Raw genomic sequence first — 23283 nt, 5'->3', positions numbered from 1 at the left:
CTGGGAGACGCTCCACTTATACTTAACTGAAAATATCAATGACGTCACCAGAAGACTCGTCTTATCGTTTCGCTCTACCAAACATCAAGGGTCCAAATCAGGGCGAAAGCCAGGGCAGCAGTCCTTCGTAGCCGTCTGGAAGCGGGGAACCTCGCAGCAAAGACTTTCGAACCACGTCGACATGCAGGGGTCGATGAAGTGGCGGCCTTCCCCCAGAATTTTCACACGAAGCTCCCTACGGACCTCAGGCTTGGACCGGTACCGCTGGTATCGCCCCACGTTGGGCGCCAACTGAGGTACTGGGTTTTTCAGAACCGGTACTGATCCGGTAACCCAGCGGTGCCAGGGTACACCCAAAGACCTCGGGTACTTTCCTGATTCAGATTACAGAAACTCAGAGTCTTCTAGGTGAAGTCAAAGATCGAATTTATTGGCTGCAACCAATTGACAGGCGTCCTAGAAGTACAACAGCACGACTTGTATGTTCTCAGGAGACTGTGTGTCAATGCAAAATCAGGTTTCCTTATATACAGTTTTTTAAGCTTCAGGCAAACATTCTTGACATTTTGGTTGGTCATTCACATGTTTTCACTACAAAGGAAAAAACAGTGTCATGATGAAACCTCATATTTCATGTCATCCAACCCATAATAAATTACCCGGCAAGGCCTAGAATTTCACATCAGATAAGTGTGGACCCCCAATAAAAACGGGCACCTCCCCCTCGTAAAGTAAGAAGAAGAAAAGAGCAGGTGCAGGTGTGAGCAAGATTAGGCAGGGTGTGTGAGCGATAATAAGGGTTTTATGGCATGGTGTGCCTTGATGCTATCTGATTCGGCCACTGGGAGAGAGACTGACCAAACAGGTTTGGCCTGAGGCAATGGTTCCAGCTTGCCCAGGTCAGAGAAAAGTCAATCAAGGTGTACGTGTCCTTGGAATCAAATCCGACTGTATTATAAGCCTATGTGAGGGCAACTTTTAAAATGGCTGTCGTGTATAAAATGGGAGCCACGAGTGCAGGACGAAAATGGCGATTTCGAGGTGAAAACGCTGCTGGAATTGAGCGAAAATGCTCATGCTTAGTGTACTAGTCATTATCGGTCTTTTGATACTAAAATCGTACTGCTGTGGCAAAGCAGATTACATGGGTCCAGAATTTTTAGAACCACAGTTCAACACCTCAATTGCCAAGGTCACCTTACCTGAGGACTAGAAACATGCAGCTGCCAACACCCTAATAATGAAACCGTTGGCAGACCCCAGTGAACTCAACAACTACTGACCAATCTCCCTTCTCCTGTTCCGGCCAAGGTATTAAAAATAAAAAAAACACACTCAACAACCCTTCTCACATTTGGAATGGAACCTCATACGTGAGTCCTCCCAAGCCAGGCCAGCAGCAAGCACCCAATCAAGACAGCCTGCATCACAGCTACCGCCGGCATCCGAGCCCTACTCGACTGAGAAGGGACTGCTGCTCTGATCATCCTACACCTCTCAGCAGCCTTTAATAGATCTCCTACCACACATTCATCAAAAGGATGCACAACATAGGCATCCAAGGAGCCGCTCTCAGATGACTCACCTCTTTCCTCACCGGAAGATTGCAAAAAGTTCACCTTCCCCTTTTCACCTCTGGACCTAAGAAAAGCATCTGTGGAGTACCCTTAGGATCCTCGCTCAGCCCCACCCTCTTCAACACTTATTTGACACCTCTGGCTACCATCGCCAAAATCCATAGACTCATCATCATATCCTATGTGACAACACGCTACCCATCCTCTCCCTCTCTGAAGACACCACCAAGACCAACTTCCAAAACTGCATGACAGACTTTGCCAACTGAATGAAGGACAACTGTCTGAAACTCAACACGGACAAGACAAAGGTATGGATTTTTGGCAAGAAAAGCTCCCTCAGAACTTGGACCTACTCCTATCTTGACTCACCATGCTAGGATCCTAGGCATCACTCTGGACATCAAGCTAACCATGATGACTCAGATTAACTCCATCTCCTCTTGCTTCTTCATCCTCCACATGCTACGTAAGATATTCAATTGTTACCCAAAATCTAAAGACATACCATCACCAGCCACCTGGACTATAGCAATGCTCTCTATGGAGGGATCGCATCACTCCCTACCTCAAAGGGTTTCCACTAGCTCCATGTACAAAAAAGATGCCAGTTCAAGCTCCTGACCCATGCATAGAAGGCCCTACACAACTCAAGACTTGCTTACGTGAGCCACGGCCTGAACTTCCATCAGCCCACCATCACCTCCGCTCCCGTTTTTTTCTCTAACCCTCACCCCTAGGATCTGACATAGCATATGCGGTGGTCACTCCTTCTCCTACTTAGCAGTGAAGTTTCGGAATGAGCTACCCTTCTATCCACGGACCTCCCCATCTGTTCCAGAGTTACGGAAGTCCGTGAAGACCTGGCTATTCAGCTAATCAACTGGACCCTGCCAGTGCCTGGATTCCTTCATGGGTCACAAGTAGAACTCTACATATCTACTAATTGATTGAATGATTGATAGTCTGTGAAAAGATTTTGTCTTATTAGTACCAACTGAATGCCAAATGCAGCAACAGGCAAACAAAAGATGGCCAAATAACGTTTTTGAAGGGCCTTACAGTGCACAGGACAAAGTTTTGCCATGTTTTTCATAAATATTGATGCTTTGGGCTAGAAACAACATTAGTTTTTGCTCACACCTGCAGATTATGTGGCAAATAGTGGATTATGTGGCAAATGTGGCAAATCCATAATTATGCAAAAAATGCAGCGGCTTCAGAATCATATAATTCCAGTGACCCTGATTATACAATATGCTGTTCCATGTGTGTACTGTGCTGTGAGCTAGTGTTGGATAGTGTACTGAGCTAATCTAACATTAAAGTTCATTAAAAAAAAATAATATCAGCTAATTATTTCATTATAACAAATCTTGAGATGGATAGAAATAACAATGAGGTAAATAACAATGTACTTGAAATAAATATTTGCATCACTGAAACTGGATATGAATCACATTGAGGCACACAAAATATTGACTGAACTGTATAAAGATATGAAAGAAATGGATATGGTTAATTGTTTGTATAACACACACTGAAAAGTACATGACACTGACAGCCAATCACAGTGAAGTTCAATATAAGTTGCAGAGCCCACTTTGGAAAGTGGATGGGGGGCCTTTGATGGCTCAGCAAGAGGAAGAGTTGTGGGAAGGATCAGGCTGATAACACACACAGAACCAGGCAGCAGACAGTCTAGTTTTAACCCTTCTATGCTGTCGGCTTTGGATCACAGGTCCTCTCCAGTACACCCACAGTAAGCCATCCCAGACTCCCGCTCTCAGCACCTCCAGGGCTTCCTCTGTGCAGATTTTTGAGGCTGGAGCCAGACTGGTATATGCGGAAGTGAGCCCCTGCTGTGCCCCACTGCAGCAGGTAAGACTGCATCAAGTGACTCGATTACTGAGCGCAGGTTGAACTCCATATCATGTGCACAGTACTTTTAAAAAAATACTTTTTTTAAAGCGCACATTCTGAGCCCAAGTGTTCAAAGGCACTCTCATATGTACTAGTGAGTGCATTATAAACATGCAAAAGTGCCTTAGTCCTTTTTTGTATAGTGCAAATTTTGAGATCATATTGCATTTTCCCTTGTTTGTGCTCCATTTTGGCCTTGTATGTGTCTTATTTTCCCTTGTTATGCGCCTCTCTGTGCCAGTTTTCTTTTCATTTCAGCCCTTGTTAATGCCTCTCTGTGCTTTGTTTTAGCTCTTGTTTAGGAATCTGTCTGTATTGTTATTGCCTTGCTTTCTGACACTCCTAAGCTCCATTTTTTGTGCTTGTTTCTGGCTTGTTTGTTTCTCTTTGTGCTTCATTTTTGTCTTTGTCTGTGCTCGTTTTCTGCTTTGTTTCACCTTTGCTCCCCTCTGGGCTTCTTTTTTGTCCTTGTGTGTGCCACTTTCTGCTTGTTTCTACCAGTTTAAACCTCTTTATGCATGGTTTTCTTCTTGTCTGTTTCTCTTTTCCTGTTTGTTTTCCTTTCTTTTGTGACTCTTCTTTGGCCCGTTTTCTGCTTGTTTTGCCCTTGTTCAGTGCCTCTCTATGCCCATTTTCTTCTTGTTTCAACCCTTGTCTGTGACTCTGTGTGATTCATGTTAGTTTACCCTTTTCTGTGCCCCATTTTCAGTTAGTTTTCCCCTGGTTTTGTGTGCCTCTCTATGCCCTGTTTTCTGCTTGCTTTGCTTCTGATTTTTCCAGTTTGCCACCATTTCCTCACCCTAGTGCTCCTTATCTTGTTTTTACTCTCCTGCATTTTGCCACTCCTCAACACCGCCTCTGCACTTACCACCCTCCCAGCACCTACTTGTTACCCCAGCACAGCCATGCAGAGGGTGCACTGCTAGTGTGCCAAGGCAAGCCTTTCTGTACCTGGACTGTGCCCAGTGCAGGGAACCCTGGTCCTCCCCCTACCTTTGCGCTCTCAAACCCTCTCACCACGCACAGCACTGCTCTACACACCACAAAGGGAGTCTTCAGTTCCACTTCCGTTAAGCCCTCATGTACCCATCCACATTCACCGCTTCTGTGCCCAGAACCCCACACGCACACTAACCAACCACCACACAAACAGTAACTCACCCTGTCATGCATGGTCAATTAACCAAACATTGGGAGCTTTTGTTTCTGAAACTCAGTACTCGGTCTTGTCTGTGTTGAGCTTCCGGCATTTGTCCTTCATCCAGTTAGCCACATCTGTCATACTGTTGTGGAAGTTTTTCTTGGTGTTGCTTGTGTCTTCGTAGAGGAAGAGGAAACATAATGTGTCATCTGCTTAGGATATGCTGTTGAATCCATGGGTTTTGGCGATGATGGTCGGAGGTGTCATATAAATGGGTAAGGCTCTGTGAGGATCCTTGGGGTACTCCACGATGATTTCCTTAGGTTCAGAGTAAAAGAGGGGAAGGCAGATTTTTTGCGTTCTTCTGGCGGAAAAGAGGCGAGTCATCTGAGATTGGCTCCTATTTGCCTATGTTGTGCAGACTTTTGATGAGTGTGTGGTGGGAGGCCATATCGAAGGCTGATGAGAGGTGTAGGAGGATCAGACCTCGGTCCCTCCTTGTTGGAAAATGGGTTATTGGAAAAGGAAGGTAAGTACCTACACTTAGCAATAGGGCACTAACCTCCACTTAAGTCCAGTCAGGTCTCAATAAATTAAAACTAAGCTCAACCTTTGGTAGCTTGGCAATGAGTGACAAGCCTTAATTTAGGAGAAAAATGTGTAAAAGCATTTACAAATCACAAAACAGTGAATAAGTAAAACACAATAAAAATCCACCACCAATTTATAAAGATTTATTGTATTCTTATCTTTAAAATGACACCAAAATGATTAATATTGGATAAGGGGAACTGGAGATATCATTTTTTTAAAGAATTAATGCTTTTTAGTGTTTAGAAACAAATAGCGCCAAATTGGTCATCTGGTCGCACCTTGACCGGGGCAATGTCAAAGTTTGAGGCCGACCGCGATGGACCCCTGCTCGGCTAACAGCCCGTGGGAGTCCTTGGTCAAACGTTTACCTTCAGACTTAGTCATTTTCTTTAAGATTTTCTTCAGCGGGACCAAGTCTCCAGTACAATCAGACGTCCTGAAACTCTTCCTCTGACATGTGTAGCGGGAGCCCTTGGTGGAGATTTTTACCTTCTGACTTAGTCATTTTTTTTTTAGATGAAAATCCTTCGACCGGGGCAAACCTGAATCTTGATCTGACTTCCTTGGAGCCCTCTTCGGATACACTGCCTGGGAGGTCCCGGTCAACTTTCTACGTTCGGACTTAGTCAATTTTTCTGAGATTTTCTTCACCGGGATGAACTTGCAAGTCAGGCCAGGTCATGGTTGAGGCAAGCCGGCTAGAGTTGCCACTGCGGGCCGGTCACTTTATGAAGCTTTTCTCAAAAAGTTCTCCAAACTTCTCCAAATTTCTGGATCTTTTCCCAGATGTTCTTTGAAGGTTCTTTTGAGGTCCACAGCTCACCCCAAGGTTCCAGAAGATCTGAGATGCTCCTTGAGGGTGCGGACTACAACTCCCAGAATGCACCTAGCGCAAACTCCAAATTGGCCACTGGACAGTGGTCAGCTGGTCAGTTTCTTCAGGAGTTGGTGCAGGGGACTCTGGTTAGCAATTTTTCACCTGTAGCAAACAGGGAGTCCCTCCTTGAACCAGTTGAAGTCAGGCAAAGTCCTCCTTGTGGTGAAGCCTAAGTGTGCAGCTGGTGCAGTCCTGCAAAGTGCAGTGTCCTGGTGCAGGCCAGGGGTCTAGCAGGCAGTCCTTCTTCTTCTGTAGTTCTTCCTTGTAGGAATCTGGTAAGGATCTGAGGTGTGGATGCAGGTCTGCCAGTTTTATCCTTGTTTCTGGGTGAAAAACAGGGGGGTCCTGGTTCTCTAATCAGGCCCCTGGCCCTTCCCCATGTGATGAGCAGTTCCTGGGAAGTGTGGCAAAAATCAATCCCAGGGAGCAAAATTCCTCAAAAGTCTATCATGGTTGAAACTGATTTTTGGAGGTTACATCTGGCTGAGCCATCTACTGGTGTGGCTAAAAATCTTAAACACACCCTTCTACTTCCCTCGCCTAATCTAATTAGGGGGGCACCTAATTTTCTGGGTTTGCCAGGCGTGAGAAAAGTGCTGGGTTGCTCCGAATGTCCTTCCCTGCCTTTGAAGACCAATTTGGCAGCCCTCCCCCTTCCTGCTTCTCCATATGCTGAGGCAAGTTCTCCTCCCCCAGGCACATTCCTTTGTGTTCAGCCCAGGCTACTTAACACCTCATCAAGGCAGCCTGGCCAGGCTGCCAGAGGCTGGCCAATCAGAGTAGAGCACTACAGGGCTGAAGTTGGCAACGTTTTAGGTAGAGTTAAAGCTATTTACCTGAACAGGTTATATTAAATCCAACAATTGTAAATTGTGGGATTTATTATAACAATTAATTTGATATCAAACTTGAGGTATCTGACACTTAAGGGGACTTTATAAATTTAAAAAATTCTCCCCATTCTAGTCTACGGAGGCCATCCACTACAATGAGGAAAAACAAATTTGGCTGTTTTACCTAACCAGGGCTTATAAAACTATTTTATAAGGTTCCTGCTTATAGTTCCATGGCACCCAGCCCTTGGGGCACATAGGGCATACCTTAGGGTGACATATATGTAAAAATAAGGCAGTTTAATACTTTGAAAGTACTGTTAATTCCAAAGTCGAATTTGCATATAACTTTAATTATAGGCCTGCCTTTAAAATGACACTGAGCACCTTAGCAGTGCACCTGTGGGTACACTACCTATGCTGGGGTCCCTAAACCTACATGCCCTACCATCTACTAGTGACTTATAGGTAGGTTGGCATAGCCAATTATAATTAGCTTAATTTGCATACTGATTTTACACAGACCACAGGTGATGGGACTGGTTAGCAGTACCCAGGACACCATTAGAATCAGGAAAACACCAACAAAAAGTGAAAACTTGGAGCAAAAATGTAGGGGGCCTCTGCAATCAGCCCTGTTTTCTCACACTCCTCGGTCAAGTAGGGCTCGGATGTCATTGGTAGCTCAATGAGGGCTGTCTCTGTGCTTTTGTTGCTGTGGAATCTGGATTGGGAGGAGTCAAATAGGAAGTTAATTTCCAGATGAGAGGAGAGTTGTAGGTTGAAGGTTTATTCTATAACCTTGGCCAGGAATGGGAGCAGGGAGATCGGTCAGTAGTTGTTGAGTTTGCTGGGGTCTGCCAATGTTTTTTTTTAGTAGGGCATTGAGTTCTGTGTGCTTTCTTTCCTCTGAGAAAATGGAAGTGGCAATTGAGGTGTTGAACAAGATGGTGAGTGTGTGGTTGAAGATGTGAGGGCATGGGCCAATTGGGTCCCCTGAGTGGACTGAGTTCATGATGGAGGCAGTGCCTTGTGGGGCAACCTGGCTCCATTCAGTTAGTCGGATGTCTGTGGTGGTAGTGGGGTTGTTGTGTTGCTTGAGGAAGCCGAAGGCCTTACGCTATGTTTGAAGTATCTGTAGACGTTGGTGATCTTGTCATGGGAAACGTGTAGGAGGGTGGTTTGTATTGGGTACTAAAGGTGCTTACACTTTATCCCAGTTCTCCCTTATTAGTGAAATGTAGTCAGTGTCTAGAAGCCAGGCTTTCTAGGGATAGTGTGGATGACCAGCCAAGCTAATGCAATACCACTGTAGTCACACAATACTCACATACATGAAGAAAATACCCAGTGTTACAAAAATAAAGGTACTTTATTTTAGTGGCACAATGCCAAAAATACCTTAGAGACTATACTCCTTTATGAGGTAAGTAATATACGCAGTATATACACTAGAATACAGAAATAGCTGTAAAAACAGTTAGAAAACAGTGCAAATAGTGAATATCACAATAGTTAGAAATGGGCCTAGAGGAAACACAAACCATATGCTAAAATAGTGGAATGTGAAAGTCGGTTTTCCATGTAGGAAAGTGTAGTGTGCAGAGGGGCGCTGTGAGTGTAAGAAATCACCAAAGGTAAGTAATAGAACCCACCCCAAAGCCCAGGAAAGCAGGAGAAAATCACAGTTACTTTCCTAGAACACACAAGAACATGCGATAGAAGATTTTGCAAGAAACAGAAGAGACTGCAAGACACCAATGATGGATTCCTGGACTTGAAGACCTGTGGAAGAAGAGGACCAAGTCCAAGGAGCACGGAAGAGTCCAGGGAGAACAGGAGCTCCTGCTAACCAGGATGAAGGTGCAAAAGAAGAACCACCGGTGAAGAAGAACAGTCAGTACTGCATCCAAGAAGATGGATGTGGGTTCTTGATTGGCGCAGATGATGTCCCACTCTAAATGGATGATTGCAGTCTGGTTTGCGTCGTTGGATTCAGCCAACAAGCCATGGGACACACAAAGCTAGCAGTTAGTGGAAAATGGCGCTGCCTGGGGTCAGGAGGGACCTGGTGACCTCTACCCAGGAGGTGGAGGCAGAGGAGGCTCTCAGCAACTGAGAAAGCCCTCAGAAGACCAGGCAGCATGCATAGGAGTCCCACAGCACTGGGGCAAAAAGGTTCAAAGGGAGGCCCACCCAGCACTACACAAAGGGATCCCATGCCCCAGAGAACCACGCAGTAGCCTGTGCGTCACAGGAAGGAGTGCTGGGGGCCGGTGCTGCAAGGTGCATGAAGAACTTTGTGGAAGGATGCCAACAAGCCTTGGCAACTGCAAACATGCTGACATGCTGTGTAAGGGGGTACTGTCTTGGGTGGGGAGGCAAGCTCTTACCTCCACCAAAGTTGGACAGCTGGACTTCAGGACCATCATGACCACTTCAGTCCACCACCCATGTTGCTGGATCCATGTACGTCTTCAGGAGAGGGGACCCAAGCCACCGGTCGTCGTGCAGAGGGGTGCCTGCTGAAGCAGGGAAGTGACTCCTTCAATTCAAGGGAGATTCCTTTGTTCTTCAGGTGCAGGCTTAAGACTGGCTGTCCTCTGAGGACGCACGACCATGAAACAGTTGCAGTTACTGGCAGGAGTGAAGATACAATGTTGCAGAAGTCGTCTTTGCTTCTTTGTTGCAGTTGCAGAAATCCTGGAGGGTCCAGATACAGTTTCTTTGATAAGAAGGTGAAGTAAAGGATGCAGAGAATTCCTGCTGGAGTCTTGCAATCCATATCTGAAGAACCACCCAAGAGAGAGACCATAAAAAGCCCTGAAAGGGGGATTGACCAGCTAACAGGTAAGCCCCTATTAGGGGAGAGCTCTGACCTCACCTGCTGGCACCGGCCACTCAGATGCTCCCAGAGTGCCCTGCCAACTTGGAATCCAAGATGGCAAACCCCAGCGACACTCAGGAGGAGCTCTGAGCACCACCCCTGGGGTGTTGATGGACAGGGGAGTGGTCAATCTCTTTTATGTTGTCCAGTTTTGTGCCAGAGCAGGGACTGGGATTCCTTGAACTGGTGTAGACTGGATTATACAAGGAGGGCACCATCTGTGCCCTTCAAAGAATTTCCAGAGGCTCTGGGAGGCTACCTCTCCCATGCCTGTTATGCCTATTTCCAAGGGGAGAGGGTGTAACATCCCTCTCACAAAGGAAATCCTTTGTTCTGCCTTCCTGGGCTTGAGCTGCTCAAGCAGCAGGAGGGCAGAAACCTGTCTGTGAGGTGGCAGCAGCTGGGGCTGCCTGGAAAACCTCAGAAGCCTGTAATGGCAGTACTGGGGGTCCTTTAAGCAGCCCCCAGAGTACATGGAATCATACAACCAATGCTTGCAAAAGCCTTGAGGTATGATTCCAACATGTTTGATACCAAACATGGCCATATTCAGAGTCACCATTGTGAAGCTGTACATACGTAGTGACCTATGTATACTGCAAGTGTAAAATGGCATTCCGGCACTCATGAAGTCTGGAAAAATGGTCCTGGGTGACGTGGGGGCACCGCTGCTAGCGCAGGGGTACCCTCACACACAGGTACTCTGCACCCCGCCTTAAGGGTTGGAAGGCCTGGTATATGGGTGACTTATAAGTGACATGGTGCTGTGTAAATGGCTGTGAAATGGTGCATGCACCATTTCACATAGGCTGCAATGGTAGTCCTGTGGAAGCCTTTGCATGGGCTCTCTATGGGTGGCAAAAGTAATGCTGCAGCCCATAGGGATCCCCTGGAACCCTAATGCACCATATTCTAGGGACTTATAAGGGGTGACCAATATGCCAATTTGGGATGAAATACTGGGTTACCAGTATGCAGTGACAACATTTAGAGGAGAGAGAGCATAAGCACTGGGGTCCTGGTTAGCAGGATCCCAGTGACACAGTCAGTCACACTGACATCAGGCAGAAATTGGGGGTAACATGCCAAAAAGAGTATACTTTCCTACAAAAGGTTTGCACGGTTGTTGCAGAGTTCCTGTGCAGGGGTTATGATGTGTGTTGTGGCTGAAGGAGTGGAGAATGTTTAGGCTATGTTGAAGAGTACTTTGCTGCTATTGGAGTTTAATTCAATGTGTGAGGCTTATATTTTTCTGATTCAAAGTTGTGATGCAGTGCCTGGAGTGGTAAACAGCTTTTGTAATCTTTTAGCTCAGCATGAAGGGCACTAACTAGTCCTATGTGTAAAGTGTCAAAATAAAAAAAAAGACTTAGGGCCTACTTAAGATCTTGGCAGATGAGTTACTCCATCACAACTATGATGAATATCACATCCTCCAAAATATAAATCCTACAGTATTTGTATTTCGGCAGACAGGATATCTGTCACCATTGTGACAGAGTAACTCATCATCCATGATCTCAATAAGGCCCTTTGTCATGTTCTTGCTTGGCGTCAATGGAACTATACAAATCTTATGCTTAAATACTTTGCTAGAAAAATGGACATTTGAAGTGAGCAGATTCAAAGTGTTGTTGGTGTTGAAGGGTGCTCCATAGAAAGGAGATGTTCTCTACCTAAACTTGTGAACTACCCAGAGTTCCCTACTTATTTTTTGCAACATTTAGGAGGCACTGTAATCCTGAAATGGTAAAGATATATACATATGTGTGTATGCACACACACACACACATATATATATTGATATATATATATATATATGATATTATATATATGTATATATATATATATATATATATATATATATATATATATATATATATATAAACATATGTTTATTTGTGTGTCTTTTATTTTGTAAGGATGGACCCCCCTTTTTTATTTCTTACCTCCCTCTACCTCTACCCACTTCCTAGTCCCTAAAATCAATTTTACCTCCTTTACCTGTACTCACCCCTAAATTCAAAAATTATCCTTACATCCCTTTACCTCTACCCACCTTTAAACACTAAAATCATCCTTACCTCCCTTTACCTCCATGCACACATAAAACAATATGTTATTCAAAATAATACTTAACTGTCTGATGAAGTACTCTGTGACAAATGTAGAAATACTTACCTGCATTGTAAATGGATGCATGTCATGGAAGTGTGGTAACGGCAGGTTCCTTGTTTTAGATTCTGTTAAATGTGCAGTATATTAATTTTAGTTAATTCATTTCCATCCATATAATATCATTTCAGAACATGTCATAATCATTTCAATATGTAATATTAAATTTAAAGGAAATCAACATAAGTTCAATGCAAGCCATATTCATTTAAAAAGGGGTCATACCAATTTAAACATTGCTTGTGTTCATTTTGATATGTGCTTTATTCATTTAAAAGCATGCTGCATTTATCTCACATAGTTTCATATTAATTTCCAAAAGTATCATATTCATGTTAATGAATGTTATATTCAGTTTTATATGGTCTATATTAATTTCAGCAGGTGTCATATTAATATCATGGTGGTTCATATTCATCTTAACATGTGTCATATTCCTTTTAGTGAAGGTCATATTCATTTCAGTGGATGCCATATTCACCTTAACAACGATCATAATAAATTTAACATTGGTCATAGCCATTTCAACATAGGTCATATTTAAGTATATCCAATATTCATGTTGATGTGTATCATATTATTTTCAAAGCATAACATATTCATCTTTGCAAGTTTCATTTTAATTTCCACATTGCTCATATTCAGTTTAAGGCATGCTGAATTTATTTCAATAGGGCTCATATTTATTTCAGAGCATGCTATATTCATCTTAGCATGTGTCGTATTACTTTCAGTTGATGTCTCATTCATATTAACACATCATATTAATTTTAACATGAACTAGATCCATCGCAACACGTATATTAATCATGTCAATGTGTATCATATTACTTTCATTGCAAGCCATATTCATTTTGATAAATGCCATGCTCTGTTTAACATTACATTTATTCATGTCAAATGTATTTCAATGAAGCTCATGTTTATTTCAACTCATGTCATATTAATTTTAACATGTGTTGTATTCCTTTCAATCAATGTTATATTTATTTCAATGGATGTCATATTCATATTAGCACTTGTCATATTAAGTTTACAATGCAACTTATCCATTGAACAAATATCATAATCATTTCAATATGTATAATATTAATTTCAATTAATGCCTTATTCATGTTGACAAATGTCAGAGAATTTGACCTCTGGTCATACTCTTTGAAGGCATGTCAAATTAAATTCTATGGTGCTTATGTTCATTTCAACACACGCCATATCCATTTTAAATCATCTCCTATTTACTGCTGTATATCTCATATTCATTGTAATCTGGGTAATATATTCATTTCAGCACAGTTCATATTCATTGCAACGTATGTAATATTTATTTCAGTGTATGTTGTATTATTTCAATGTGCATTATAGTATTTTCAGAATATAATATATTAATTTCTGTACCTTATATTCATTTCAATCTGTCATATTTATTTCAGTACATCCCATGTTCCTCTTGGCATATGTCAGTCATTTCAAGAAATGCCCCATTCTTTTAAATGAATATTTTATTTGTTTCAGTGATTGCTTTATTGTTTACAGCGACAGGCATATTTATTTCAGTATGATTGATATATAGATCAGTAATTTTAGAGTATGTGTTATTCATATTATTCACTAAGTAGCATATTCACTATGCCAGGTTTCATATTTATTTTGGTTCAAGTCAGATTCACTGTGCCAGGTAAAATATTTATTTTGACACATATTACATTCATTTTGGCATGTGTTGTATTAATTTTGCAGCACACTATGCATTTCAGTAGGTTCCCCATATGGGAAGCTGTAATTTTGACATGAGCGGCTTCCCATAGCTATGGTCTTAAACGATCCGTCTGTGAGCTGTGACTTTATAAGTGTGAATCAAAAATCAGCCATTTCGCGCAGTGCATCTACCGCCCACTGCAGTTGTGTGTTTGAATATCTACACTACCTTGTTTAAGTCTCTGATGATCTCTGCTGAACCCAGGCACACTAGCTATGGGGGTCCAACAGAGTGTCCCTTCTGTGACTCTGCACGTCCTTGTGTTGAGGCAAGGACTCCAGCTTCCAGGAGGTCTCTGGCCTTTTCCACCTTGCTGCCATTTTATTGCCTCTGCTATCTTGCCTGCCTGCAAGACTTTTATCAGCTTCCTCAGATTATTGCTGATTTTTTACTTTATGCCAGGCACCTAGTTGACCACTTTTGAAAAAATAAATGAGGAAACACATCAAGTCCGGGGGCACTGCAGGAAGTTTTGATACCTCTGCTTTGGCACAAAGAGCTAAGAAACCTACAGGGCAAGTTGCAAGAGCAAATTGCAGCCCACGTCCACGTAAAGAGACCAGGATGGCTTCTAACCCTTCCAGCCCTGTGGTCATCTTCCAGTTGTTGGGCCAGATGGGTGTGGGGGAGAGTTATGGAGCTGCAGAACAGGGGGTGGGCTACCGAGGGCTCACTGCAGGTTCCCTCGGCTACAGAAATATTTGCTTATACTCTGGACTCTTCCAGCCCTTGTGGGGGTCTGCTGGATCATCTTCTGTCTCAGCCTTTGGGTCACTTATTCTATGGCCACTCCATTGCTATTGTCACTCTTGAGTTGGAAATTAAACAGAGGGAGAGGTCCAGGTGGCAACTGGATCAAAAATATCTCACCAACCAGGAGAGCTTTGGAGAGATGAGAGCTTTTATTCACTACTTTTTTGCCGTGAATGAGGGCACAGCTTCTCTTTTTTTGGTTTGGGAAGCTTTAAGGCTACAACTTGGGGGTGGGTTATAGCTTATAAGGTGCAGCAATCAAACGCACTGGGCAAAGCGAATTGCTGTGCTTCAAGCAGCATTAGATGCTGCCCTCCAGGTCAATATAAACTACCAGGGACATGATGAGAAAATGGAGCTCCATTTGAGCAGGACAAGACATGAGCTAAGAGAATATTTCATCACTGAAGATATCAATAGCTCCACGTGTTTTCAACAGTGGATTTATGAGGAAAGCCAAACGATTCGAAAATTGCTAGCATGGTCTGGTCATTTGAAGTGTGAGAATGGTTAATTGGCCAATTACAGGACCCAGTTTCTGGGGCTCATCACCGATAAAGTGGCAGTGTCCTAGGCTTTTCTACAACACTATAGGGTATTATACGAAAGTAAGTACTTAATATATTTAATACCCCAGGCCAGCGTAGCCGAGTATTTTCAGTTGTTACAACTTCTGTGTTTGACAACTGCTCTGGGCAAATCCATGACTCTGAATATATCGGGGAAAGAGATTCATGAAGCCCTTGCCACACTGCCTATTGGGAAGGTGTGTGGCAACAATGGTTTCCAGGTCGAGTTTTTTAAAGTCTTTGCGAGTGAGCTTGTCCCTTTTTTAACTAAGTTGTTTAACTTTGTCAAAGATGGCAGGGTAGTCCCAGCATCCTTCAAAAAGTCCACGATTGTCAGTTTTTTTTAAAGAGAGACAAGTGCCCCAAAGATGTTAATGTTTACCACCTAATTAGTCTTTCAAATATTGACTAGAAGTTGTTAATAAAAGTTTGGCCAAGACGGATAACCCCAGCAGCCCAGGCATTGATACATCTTGACCAGATGGGGTTCGTTGTGGGCCGGCACATTTCGGTGAATACTGGAATTTTGCTACAGGCACTAGATTATTTTTTTGCTAATCAGAATTAAGCTGTAGTAATAATGGTTGATGCGGAAAAAGCATTTGATTTGGTGAATTGGGACACATTGTTTTTTTGGTTTGGGTAAGTTTGACTTCCCTGTGGGGTTCACCACAATGCTGCGGAATCTCTATTAGGGGCACAAGCTCAAATATATGTGAATGCCCAATTGGCAGGGACAGTGAACATACATTTTTTATGTAGTCCTTAGCTGCTAGGATCCCGGAAAATCAGGCAATCATTGCCCCGTTGGAGTTAAAACTGTTTGTGGATGACATTATTTTATATCTTAGGTTAGAAGCGCAGAGTGTTCGGGAGGCCTTCAAGGAGATTGCATGGTTCGAGGAGATCGGGGGTATAAAATCAATCAGGCTAAAACGAAATTGCTTGTGTTTAATTTTTCAGCTTGTCAACTCCCATCCGTCTGCAACAATAGACCTATTCTGCAAAACTGACCAGTTATCTTGGGATTTTTGTAACTAGTAATTATGCTGAGCTTTTATGCTTGAATTATGCGCCGATGCTCAAGCAAATAAGGGGCTTGCTGGAGAGAGGGGCTCTTTTTTCCTTAACATTAGTGGGTAAAGTGGCTCTAAATGTCAACTTTACCGCTGCTGCTCTTTCTGTTTATGAACGTCTCAATCAAAATTAAAAAGAGTTATTTTGCCAAGTTAGATTCACTTTTTACTTATTTTGTTTGGAACAAGAAGGCCTCTAGGGTCAGACGTACTACAAAGCTGCTCTACTTGACTTGCTAGCTAGATCAAGACAGGTCGGTCGATCATTTTTTATGAATAGAATGATTCGTGAAGCAGGAACTCAGCTGCCAGTGTTTAGCAAAACAACCAATCTACCCAAGAAAAGCAGATATAAGGGGCTGCAGGAGATGTGTGTCCACTTCCAAACATTCTGTCGAGTTTAAAGCATCACAGGAGGTATCCTGTATCTTACATTGCAGGAGTGTAGATGTGCAGGTCTGCCAGTAACACAGAGCCAGGCAGGGTTTTGGAATAGGAAGGGAGTTAGAGAACCAGTTTTTGCTATGCAGGAAGTGTATCCCATGGCAGGAATTGCAGATCCGATGCGGGGATTCCTGTAAGCAGTTGTTCCTGGGGTTCGAGCATATTTCTTCTTTTTTGAAAGCTCTGTCCTCGGATGTAGGATCTGACCCCCACCCTGTCATATGATCTCTGGTGAGGTTGAAGTTGAAGGGGATAGGTAGTTGGTATAGACTACTCCAGGGACAAGCTGAGAGGTCCCAACTGGGCAGTCCTTTGGAAAAAAAATGCTTCTCTACACAATGTTCCATCTTGTAGGTTGAATGGAATTCTATTTCAATACTAGGCCATAAGGCATTGAGAGCTGCTAATTTTAAAAGAATCTCCTTTTTATCTCGTTGGATGGCTTATTACACTCCTGAGACCCTCCCTAGAATGTTTCCATTGGTGCTTCCGCTGCCAGCAATCAGGGATGGGGGCTGGGTGCACATCTTTTTCCTGTGTCAGAGGCTGGAGCAGTTTTGGCAGGAGGTCTTTGCCGCTCTTAGCCTTGCACTCAGGATAAAGATGGTCCCTGACCCCGAGGCTGCATTCTTTGGTTTGATTAGTAAGGGCAAAGGTCGCACATGGATAAATGGGGCCTGGTACTTGTTTCTATTGCCTCTGTAGCCACCCGGTTGCTAATTCTGCGGAACTGGAGATCATTCAGGGCTCCAGTATTTCAAGAGTGGGTAATCAAAATGCTCAGAACAAAAGAATTTGAGGAGGCATTTGCGAGTCGGGTACCGGGACTGAAAAGATTTTGGGCCTCCTAGGGATTCATGGAGGCACTGGAAAAGTTGTGCCTTGTTCACCAGCAGCACTATTGTAATCCATTTGAGCTCTCTGCGGGTGTTTTTATAGGATGCTCGGGAGGATGCTGGATATTGCCTATGACATGAGCCTTTCTCATTTTCTCCACACACAACTCACGTACGCATGGGGGGTTATAAAGGTACTCTGAGAAATGCCTACAAAAATACATTTGTAGTCTATTATGTTTTTTTACAAGATCCCTATTGTGTCAGCCGGTATTTCCCCTCTAAGAAACCTCAACACGTTAGGGCCCTTTTCCTGTTTTAATGCCTTCTTAGATGTTCAAAGAAAGGAGATAAAGCACTCTTTTCTTTTCTTTATTTGCAAACACTGATGGCCACAATTTCAGATTTCCATTAAAACAAATCCTCCATATTGTCTTGCCACACACGCCCAACCAGTCTCCACACAGAGGAGGCATTAAAACAGGCAGAGGGTTGATGAAATGAGACCACATTATTTACAGGTAAAATACTGGACAACACACAAGAGGTCCTGCAAAAAACTATATTAGATTACAGATTTCCTTCTTTAGACTTTTTTGAGAGATGCTCCGTAAACGTCATGCATACTTGAGTGCAGTAAAAACTAATGGACAATTTAAAAAAAAAATGTAACTCCTGTAAAACTTATGAACTGGCACAAAGCTGTGTACATCCTGGACAAATTTAGTTTTCTTGGTAACTCACACTGGTACACAATCAAACTCACAGCTGAATGGTGATGGCATACTGCTTTTGCACAATGAAGATGTTATTGTCTTTTTTGTCTGCATGTTTACCGTTAAGTCTGAATGCCTTTCTCCTGTTTACGAGAAAATACAAATATGATAGTACATGCTGATGCTTACAATGTATAGAGATGTATAATGAAACAAACTTTGATGATCAATCGATTTGTTTCCCTTTGATCATGTCAACAATATAAATAACCACTTGTGAGATAAGCTACTTTTTGGTTCAATTGTTTCTGTTTCTTAACCTTACGTTTAAATAGACTCACCCTCTTCTCTACATTAGGAAAAGTGATTTCCAATTTGCTTTAAGGCCACTGAAAAGGAGGAAGTAAAATTCTGCCGGCCAGAGTCAGCTCTTGCTTGGACAGCACCCTGGGCAGAAAGAAACTTGTTACCTCACAAATGCTGGTGAAAAAAACACATGCTGCAGGGCCACCGTTTCGCAGGCCTGCCCTGGCTGGCTAAAACAAAGCGGCATAGTGCATCCCACCACAATCATCTTCCGAACTTCCCCAACTCACCTGAATCACCCACATAGGGAGAGGGTGTTGGTGTGTGTTGGCAGGGGATAAGAGGTAGGGCAAGGACAAAGGGTGGTAGAGTGTGAAAAACAACTGTGGTGAGTAAAAATGATTAACATTAAAATCACTTTACACGACTCAATGGAGCCCAGGTATAGGGATACAGCTGTTTGTAGGACCTTAATGTAGAGAACTCTTTGAGCCCCTCTGAAGATTAGCGCCCTGGACGTGGGCCCAGCTCACCATTGCCAAAAGCTGGTCCTGCTACCACCAATGAGAAGACAAGTCTAGTGTTTCAGTGCTTTCAGAGCATTTCAGAACAGAACCTCTGTAGTTTAGTAGAGACTGAAAGTCACAGGATCATGCGACAGTTATCGAGAAAATAATTTTGTATTGGACTAACATTAAATGTAAGAACTTTGGGATGGTGGTTGGATAACGAAATGTATCTGTGAAAGGAGAAATACAGAATAGGTGAGTACTACCTAAAAAGTTCAGATTACTTTTAAAAATTAATAATTAGCTATGAATAAAAACGTTTTAAATCACTTCATTTTTAATAGGATCCGCGTTTTTAAAAAGTCACACATCTGTTCCACTTAGATATACCCTGGCATCGTGCGCCCATCACCTATAGGAACCTGACTGTTCCGAGGTAGGCATTGTATGTTGGTGCACCTCAGTCCTGGATGCCTTCCTTTCCAGCCTGGCCCTATCTGTATCTCTTAAATATGCAATAAATATACTTTAGAATTTCAAATGGAGTGACAGTTTTAAATTGTTTTTAAAATACCAAGTGAAATTAGTTAGACTCCGGGGGTTTGAGTGGGTGTGTGCAATCTGAAACAAGCATTCTTTCACAAGCAGCTTGTGCTCAGGTGTCATTTGCATGGTCTACCTCTGAAAGAAGATGGTTTCATGACCGAAATATAAAATATGCTATCATAGATGAGTCTTTAGGGTGGGAGGTGTAGTTAATCGATTAGTCTGAATAGTTCTACTTTTCATACTGCTAGTGTTTATCTGCCATACCGTTAGACGGTAGGAGTATGGCTACTTGATGAGTGCAACACTGGAAAAGCCATTCTGCCTTTGTGGTTTCTCCTGGTGGGCTGCGAAAGTTTGGTGAGAGGGGAGGGGCATTTCAGAACTGGTAGGGTTGCACCCATACTCCTACACTCATGGGCCGATTTTAATGGTGATATACTGCTGTAAGGAGCTGGTTTGAACACCTTTGCAATGGAAAATGTTGGTTTCCATCGCATCTGTGTGGAGATGACATAGAAAATCACATTACCACAGCAAGGTAAATTCTGCAGTGACTTCCAACCAAGGATCAAACAGACTTTAAATACCTGTACCTGTCACACAGAGCTATCACTGACCCGAACGTTGGTGTTCTTCCAGACTGTTACTTACCAGCTGGCCACATACCTAAGCCTCCCATTCCTGAATCAGCTGTATCTTTGCAAACCAGGACACAGGGAGAAGGTGATCCCTGCACAATCGAAGCTCAGCGTCCTATTGTTCCATCGCTCCGCCTCCTAGTGCACCCAGTTCAACCTCCCGCGAGGGACCACGGACACACGGAAGTGCGACCAAACGACTTCCATTACTTTCTAGCTTCATTCTAATTCTTCCTGTTTGCTGCCCCGACGGTCCATCCTTCAGCACTCGACCAAATACACAGAAAATACACAAAACTTTAGGACAAACGAACGGGTTTATAATGGTTCTCTGCTGACATTAAAAAATGCTTCCCTTAAATGTCTGCAAATTTGAAAACGTTTTTAATACTTAAGGACAGCGAGATGTGGCTTTCATACAACTCCGCTTCAACGAGTTGAGCAATTTACCTGCTGATAAATGGGAAGCGCAGTCTATTTAGCAGAGATTTATTTTCACAGCATTGAAAACAAATGTAAGTTATAAACATATGAAATTGTTGCAGTGTTAAATGAATTGTGAGTGGAAATGTTCCGACAACAGTATTTTCGCACTTCAGGCGGCAGCTCTTGCTGCCGAAAGAAACTCTTGAGAGCTTTGATCGCAAAGCCCTTCGAGCGTGTGCCGCGCTGCAGTATTGATTCCGCTTACACGGCACTGAATTCCCCCTGGAATTCAGGAGAGTTGTTTTGTATAGTCAGTCACCGTAATTTTTCCATCCGAGTAAATGTTTTTTCACCATTCGGCCAAGTTCAAAATACTGTAACCTGCTAGATTCCCAGGGGAAAAAATGGGTACACATTGAGGTCACCGATCAAGGCTTCAAAACTCCTTTGTTTTGCTCTTGACCTTAATTATTATTTTAAATGCTCTAAGGTTATATTTTGTCTTTTTTTTAAGTTGTTTTTTTAAAATTTGACATTTGTGAAATCAGATTTTTAATAACTGAAGCAGAAAAGTAAATGTCAAGATTCAGAGAAAGTCATAGGGCCTACGATATTGACTGCCAATGCCTCGTTTCTCGTTCAGAGGCAGAGAAGCAATGGCTTTCTGTACACAGAGAGACAGCCACCTCTCCTAATTCAATGCACCACACAGTTGCAGCACAATTAGTGATAACTTTCGGATCCCACCTCAGGCATGGGTTTCTTGCCCTGTTTTTGTTCTTTGCCATATACATGGTCATGTTTAACTTAAATGTAGTCCTGCCATTGAACACACACATTTTCTCTAATGTGCACTGAGTAACCATGTTAAGTTCTGAGGGAGGAAGGGTCGCTGTATCCCAATCTTCAAGTATATTTATTAAATGACCACATCCATTGTTCGTATGGACCTTTATTCATCAACCAAGAGAAATGAAGACCAATCATCTACATAACAATAAATCATTAAAGTATCTTAAATTCAGGCAACATAGAGGATTAGTGTGAGTTAAAGTGTTTTATTTTCAAATCTTTTAGTTGTTCATCCATTTATCCATTAGGCATTCATTTTTAAATTTCGGCATTACAAGTTAATATAATCTATCAATCGATATTTGATTATAAAATAGAACACAATATTAGTATTAGTTAAGATCACAGTCAATATAATGATAATGCAACAAACATGTTCAATAAAGGAAATTCCATGCACAAAAATTAATTTGGGATAAAGAGGGGACAAGGTGTCAGTACAGAAATCCAGTGAAGAGTTTTGTTAAGAGAGAGAGAGATCCATTAAAAACACATTGTTCAGAAGCAACTATTCAATGTGAAAACAGGCCTTTCAGTGTTAGTGCATTGTTGGAAATGGCCCTTTTTGCAGGGTCATCCCTAAACATTTTGCCTCCTCCCTCCCATTTTTTCTGATCAGTTTTTGTTGGCTTTTGGACTCTGGGCCTCTAGGCACTATTTTTATGCTTTTAAGTGCTAAATTCATTTCATTCTTGTCTATTTAGATAAAATAATTACTATTTTTCTAAACATGTGTCATTTTGTAGTGCTTCACTGTATTACTGTGTGTGTTGGTACAAATACTTTACACATTGCTTCTGAGTTAAGCCTGCCTGCTCGTGCTAAGCTACCAAGGAGGTGAACGGGGGTTAACTGAATGTGATTCTCCTTTACCCTGAATAGAGTGAGGGTCCTTGCTTGGACAGGGGTTCAACTGACTGCCAAGACCCCATTTCTAACATGCATTATTTTTCCATTTTACATGGCATCAGTGGATAGGCTAACCTAAATCAGCACTTTATTTATTTGCAGGTCTACAATATTTTAAATATGTTTACCTACTACAAGCTTTGCATTTAGCACATGTTTTATTTAAAGGTAAGCTTGAACATATTATTATTTAGAATATTTTATCAGTGGATAAAATTCACAGCAGCAGTTTCCCCCCACTTATGGTTGAAAAATCATCACAATGTCTTCACAAATGAATCTTCAGAGTGCATTCTTATTTTCAGATGAGTCATTCTTTTTATTTTTGGGGGTTTCAATTCCCCCCAGCTTCTTATATTCTCTATTCTTTCTTTTATCTATTTCTAACTCTTTATATATTTTTTTCTTTAATTTAAATAGCATTTAAAACCTTTACATAAAGGGGCATATTTATAAGAGGCTTGTGCCTCTTTTGCATCACTTTTAGTGACGCTACAGCAGCGTAAACCTTTCACCCATATCTATGGGGTCATGCAAAACTACTTTGCTCGGCTCTGTATGCTTCATAAATATGGATTAAGGCAGAGTAGTGCAAATCGCTATGCTGCCTTACTCTGTGTTAGGAAGGTGTTCCCCGGGCATTTCGATGGGGCTTTTTCTATGTGCGCTGCAAAGAGGAAAAAGCCTCATAGGTTTGTTTTTGTGAGGGAAGCTATCCTTCCTGCTCAAAAACAATCCTGTATGCAATGCAGACACCCTTTCACCATGTTGTAAGGGTGCCTGCATTAGAGCTAGGCAGCCAAAAAATCATCAGTTCAGAGGAAAGGAGAGGAATGTGCCATTTTGAATAGATACAGTGCATTTCTGCCCTTTCCCCTTGAGGCAGTGCAGCAAGGTTGACTTGATGCACTGCCCTGCTTCATAAGTACATAAATCT

Source organism: Pleurodeles waltl, chromosome 1_1, assembly GCF_031143425.1.
Source record: "Pleurodeles waltl isolate 20211129_DDA chromosome 1_1, aPleWal1.hap1.20221129, whole genome shotgun sequence".
Lineage (NCBI taxonomy): Eukaryota > Metazoa > Chordata > Amphibia > Caudata > Salamandridae > Pleurodeles > Pleurodeles waltl.
This window is presented reverse-complemented; position numbering follows the sequence as displayed.